We start from the raw sequence: 6450 nt of genomic DNA, 5'->3' as shown, positions 1-6450 counted from the left end.
CAACCAGCATGTATACCTCTCCAGCGATCCCATTCGCACCACTCCTTTGGCGACCCCACTCCCGTCTTTCAAGGCGGTTCAATCCGGCAAACTATGTCCAAGAACCAGTGGGTTTTAACCCATTGGGACCAGAGGACCACTTCTCAGAAGACAATGCAATGGACATGGACGAGGACACGGATCCCGTCGAACCTGCAAGCGGTACTCCCAATCATCCCATCGAGGTCTCTGATGGGTCATCCTTCCATGGAACACCCTATCAGGGTCCAGATAGTTACCAAGCAAGGTTCAACCAGTATGAGTGGTACTTTACGCCCTCTCACCATTCATCGCCTCACCACCAGCAGCAGCAGCAGCAGGATCCCTCGAGGGATTCACGTTTCGTCGCTGTCACGCCACCGCCTCCACCGCCACCAGTTCATCAAGCACCTCCAGAACCACTAAGGCGTAGGAGATCAGGCGCGCGGATATCCGCACGAAAAGGGGATTCTCATTTTAGCACCTCTCGACACTCCAGTGGCTGTCATTACCCGCCACTGCAGGAAGACCCACAAATGGGTGGGCCCTCAAACCAAGTTCAAGAGGCGAATTATGCACCAGTTGCACCACCACCGCCACCATTTGGTTATGATAACCCGATACCTACATACGCCGGTTCCACGTCATATAACCCGTTTGAGCAACCGGCTCACACCCACTACAACTATATTGATGCCGACCCATACCTAGTAGCGGCGGCCAACTACAACGCCCTTCATCCTGAAGGACCATATGGAACTCCCTGGGGAATGGGATTCCCAGCTCATGGGTATCAAACACCTGTTTCGAACTCCGATTCAACAGCAGTCGCAACCGCCACGTTTTTCCCCACTGGAGCAAGAAGAAATCCTCCACTGATTAAACAGGGTGGAACGAGATTTTGAAGAAGAGCGTAAGAACAACCGTGGTTTCCTCAAGGGCCTAGCAAGCTTATTGAAGGGGAAGAAGAAAAGGGATCATTAATCCCTATATGTATTATTGTATTTCCTATTTCAATCAAGTCCCTGCGTGGACATTTATCTGTGTTTTTAGTCCCTGCGTGGACTTGCCTTTTAGTCCCTGCGTGGACCTGTCTTTTTAGTCCCTGTGTGGACATCTATTCTAGTATTGGTCCCTGCGTGGACTTGTTTTTCAAGTTTAGCCCTGCGTGGGTAGGTTGTTTCTGTTAAAAGTCCCGTTTAGGGCAATGTGTAATCCTTTTAATATGTAATGGAATGCTAAGTTTATAAATTTCATTTTGTCATTTTATGCATAAATATATGAATTAAATAATTCAAAATCATTCCTTTTAAAATATAACTGCCTATTCAAATATTAATCTACAATCTTAACTGTATAACCTAGCCTTCGTGTCATTATAAGACCCGGCCAAGATGGTAAGACCTGTTTAAAAGATTCAAATCTCTGTTAACGTCTGAAAACATGTTAACACTCTTGGCAGACGTGATTCGCTAAAATCACACACGTCATTCTTACACAAGGATTCTTCAAAAGATTCCTAAACCTAACTTTGTGATCTATAAACCACGGGTTTAAATCATCAATTAAGATGATCGTATACTAAACATCCATAGGTGATGTAGTGCCTACGGGCCATACTCATTGTCATATAAGACAAAAGACAGTGGTAGTCTACGACTCCCTGTCAGAAAAGGTAGAGAACTATGTTCGAACCTTAATGCTGTGATTCTCTGAAATCATGGCTTATGATTTAAAATGTCCTTGTGACTAGGCCTTTTGTGCTAATAATACTATTATTATTTGGTAAATAGGATAAATTATAATAAAAATCCTAAATAAAAATTAACCAAATATGCTCTATGTTTACCATGGTTAATGAATTGCCATAAAAAGACAATTCCATAATAAACCAGTGTCAATATCTGAGGCCCACAGCAAGCCACCACCCTCCAAGAAAGAAGAACCAAAGAAAGACAATGACGATCGTCACTCATCAAACCGGCAAAGTGTCCCATCTCAAAGGATCGTGCTGAATCAAGGACCCCGTGATAAGGGTTGCTCCTACAAATACTTTGTGTCATGCAAACCCAGGGATTTCACTCGGGAAAAAGGGGCTATAGACTGCATGACTTGGTTGGATGAGATAGACACAGTGGTTGATATCCAACGGTGCGCTAAGAAGGACGTAGTAAAGTTTGTATCTCAATCGTTCAAGGGTGAGGTCTTAGCCTGGTGGAGATCAGTGATTCAAGCTGCGGGAAAGATTCCACTGTACAGTATGACATGGGAACAATTTGTTGCCCTCATCAAGGAGAACTACTGCCCTCAGCATGATGTAGAGAAGATCAAGTCAGATTTTCTGTCTTTGGTTATGAAGAATCTAGATTGCCAAGCTTACCTCACGAGCTTTAATACAATGTCAAGGTTGGCTCCTTATCTGGTAACCCCGAAACCCAAAAGAATAGCTCGTTTCATTGGGGGTTTAGCCCCAGAGATAAAGGCAAGTGTAAAAGCCTCTCGGCCAGCTACTTTCAGGTCTGTAGCTGATATATCCTTGTCCCTCACACTGGACGCGGTCAGGCAGAGATCGCTGAGGAACACGGATGCCGAGAAAAGGAAGCGTGATGATGACATGTCACACCCCGATATTTACACGTTTCACCGGTGGGCCCGATGGGGGATTATCGTGACGTAGTTGGTAACATTACAGTCAAACAACACAATATTTAAATGCACAGCGGAAGCAAAAGATAGATATATTTCAACCGAATATAATTGTAATATCAAGTATCACAAACAGTTGAAAATAATCTACAGGGGATCCAAAATAAATAGGAAACATGTTCAACAGTTTGACATCCAAGCTTGCGAGACTTATTGAGGACGCTAGGAGAAAGCCAGCCTAGTTCGCGTAGTACCTGCACTTAACCTTTTTGGGAAAATACGTCAGTTTACACTGGTAAATACATTCAACCGACTCATTTTGAAAAGTTTAATAAAATTGATTTGAATGCACGCGGCACAAACATTTATAACTTGGGATAATTATTTGAATATAATACTTGTAAATGAGTTACATGTTTCTTATGCGTTCAGTAGCCTGATCCGTAGTTTGGGTTAAAGATCAATAGACACGCCACATTATTTATTCATTTATGCACTGACGGGTGTACGCCTACACCCCGTGCTCAGGTCGTGGCCATCTCGTAAGATGATGCCAAGGATATCCGGGACATGGTCATTAACCCCCCAAAGGCTTTAAGCAAACAAAACATTTCAAAACAAAGCATATCAATTATTTAATCTCTATTCGATTAAAGATTCAATGCTGAACCAAGCGGTATTTTATATACCGTACCCCAAGCCCGTATAAGGGAAATTAAGTTAAAAGTATTTACCTTTGCAAGTATCAATCACAAATAGCAAGTGCGTGTAGCTTTTACCGGGTCTCCTATTCTGGAACGAAGGTTTATAATAACCTATTAGAATCCTAACGGGTCTTTAATTAAGCCTAAACTTAGACCGGTTAGTTTTAAAGAAAGATACGGTTCGAACGCACGATTAAGCGAAGACCGGAATAGAATGTGACTTAGACCCGACAAGTTTGGAGACTTGTATAATATGGGTAATCTAACCACATTCTGGATTTTGAGATAAAAACGATAAGGTTTGACCCGTTTCGGCTAATTTATGTAAACTAGTTACATAAACCGAACCGAACGCGTAGGAAGCGTAACGGGTAACCATGAGAGTCATTTACAGGTTTCCTAAGTTAATATGCCCTAAATATGTTGTGATATCAGAAGGATACCTTCCATTATGCCCAAAACGAGTTTAATCTCAATATAAGCCCCGTAGGGGTATTTTGGTCATTTTAAAGATTATAAAAGCGATTAATTAAACTCCTGTGATTCGGGTCTGAATAAATTAGTAAAATAACTTATTTTAACAGGGTAAATTAGTTGGTGTTAAGTCTTATGTGACAAAATGGTTACAAACCCATACTATGCGTTTAATACGCGTATAAAGTCGTTTTTAAGCGATTTCCGGGTTATACAGGAAATCTGAGGTTTCTGATCATGTTATATAGTTCAAAATACTTTATTTATTATATAAAATCAGTAGCAATTGGATTTGTGTCAAAATACTATGTAGAACTCATTTTATGCCCGAAAAGGGTATAATTTGGTATTTACCGAATTAACGCCATAACCTTAGGTTATGAGCAGGTTAAAAATAATTAAAAATCTTTAAAAATCTCAAAATATTATATTACACCAGTGGGTAAAAGGTTTGGTGCCAAAAGTTGGGTTTAGATAGGCTTTATGCTAAGTGCGCCGTTTAATTAACAAAAGTTTCTTAATTTGCGCTATTTAGCATAACTCCTATTCTGGACCTCGAACTGCTATGAAACTTTAGGGACATGCTTAATAATCAGTAACGAAGATTATTGTCCTTTCACATTTTCAAAATTCTCGTTCTAGGGTTAAAAGGGCATTATGGTCAAACATTAGGCAATTAATGGAAACTTGTAAACGAAACGGACACTCAATGAACCAGTCACAGAGGGTTATACTATCATGTAACCTGGTCCTAAGGAAGTCCTAAGGCATTTCTAAACTCTACTAAAACGGGTCAGAACTGAAGTCAAAGCAAAAGTCAAAGTTTTGCGACTTTCGGTTCCGAACCGGGTCTAAACAGAAAATTGTCGGATCAAACAAGCTTAGACCAGTTCTTATACTTATTACCAAGTTATATGAGTGATAAGATAGGTTACATGCCTTCTACATTGTTAATTATGTGTTAATTCATAATTTAGCATTCTGTTGACTTTTTCTAAACAACTTTGTGACCCAACATTTGATCTAGTTAGAGCGGGAATCAGAGGGTGCCCTTTTGAGGGTTTAATGCCCACATAATTACCAACTTATAACTACCTTTGATTCGACTAATCACTGGACCATTAATGATTAATCGTTAAGTCAACCGTTAATTACGACGGTTTGACTTCTAAGCTATAAACTAAGAAAAACTCAATTAAGAAAGGTTAAGCATACTTACTGAAGTCCTATGCACGATTAGAGATGCTTAGGGTCTGCTCTTGAACTCCAAAAAGCTCCAGAAATGCAGAAGAAATGAGTGAACACAATGTTGCAACACAAGGGCCTTTTATAGTGTTCTTAATCCATCAAGATCTTGACAAGCAAGTCTAGCATGGATCCCAGATCATTACAAGTGTTTCCTAGTGCCTAGGAACTGTTAGGGGTCGCCCATGCTGCTGAAAAGATCTGATAAAGTCGGTTATAAGGCTGAACAGGCTGCTGTCTACGTTTTTCTGCATCTGGGCAAGCCAGGCGGCCCGCGTAAGGCCTTTACCATGCTTACGCGGCCCGCGTGGGCCTTCTGATCTGATTTCCAAACTTTTCAATAATTGCATGATTGGCTCCTGGCTCTTCGAAAGGTCAACTTAACTTATTTCTTGCATTCTGAGCCCTTCATATTTACTTATAAGAGCCTCAAGACTTATACCCACTTCGTTAAGTCCTTGGTCACTGTACGTTTACCCGAAAAGTCATAATTTTCAACGTTGACGCTTTAACCCCTCCTTATAGGAATTTGATCATAACTTTCTCTTATTATAACAAAACTTTATGAAATTTTTATCGTGCATTCTAGTGAGCATAATTTACCGTTACAAAGCTTCGGGTTTGCTAAAAGGTCACTCAGAGGTATAACTTAAACATGTTGACACATTTAACCCCTGTAGTTTGTAATCTCTCACTTTCTTTCATATTTAGTTCCGTATGATCCATGATTTATTCATTTGAAGGTATAAACGTTTTGTAGGACCATTCTAGGATATATTTATCCTTTGTTGACAATTTGAACCTTTATATTCACATACTTTCCATGTTTGTCAACTTTAGTCCCTGTAGAGTATTCTCTCCCACGTTCAAGCTTATGACACATGTCAATACATTATAGGACGTAATTTTCGAGGTGTTACATGACAATTCATGACGGTTAGATAAGAAGCACAGGGGAAACAATGACCACAAGAAGGGGTCTGGTTCTAAGAAGGATGGGCATCAATCTGGAGATAAGCCCAAGTGTAAGACTTGTCAGAAATATCACTTTGGGAGGTGCAGACTTGACTCAAAATCCCAATCTCAGTCGAGGCCTTATGGGATTTGCAAATCTTCGGAACATAAGACCCTAGACTGCAAGAAACTGAAGGACGCAACGTGCTACAGTTGCAACGAAAAAGGGCACATTAAGACAAATTGCCCAAAATATGCAAAGAAAGCTGATGAAGGAAAGAAAACCAATGCTAGGGTCTTCAGAATGGACGCAAAGGAAGCTGTGCAGGACGATAACGTGATTACAGGTACCTTTCTTATAAATGATGTCTATGCAAGAGTGCTTTTTGATTCAGGAGCTGATAAATCT

Source organism: Helianthus annuus, chromosome 7, assembly GCF_002127325.2.
Source record: "Helianthus annuus cultivar XRQ/B chromosome 7, HanXRQr2.0-SUNRISE, whole genome shotgun sequence".
In the NCBI taxonomy this organism is placed as follows: domain Eukaryota; kingdom Viridiplantae; phylum Streptophyta; class Magnoliopsida; order Asterales; family Asteraceae; genus Helianthus; species Helianthus annuus.
Note: the sequence above shows the minus strand (reverse complement) of the source record.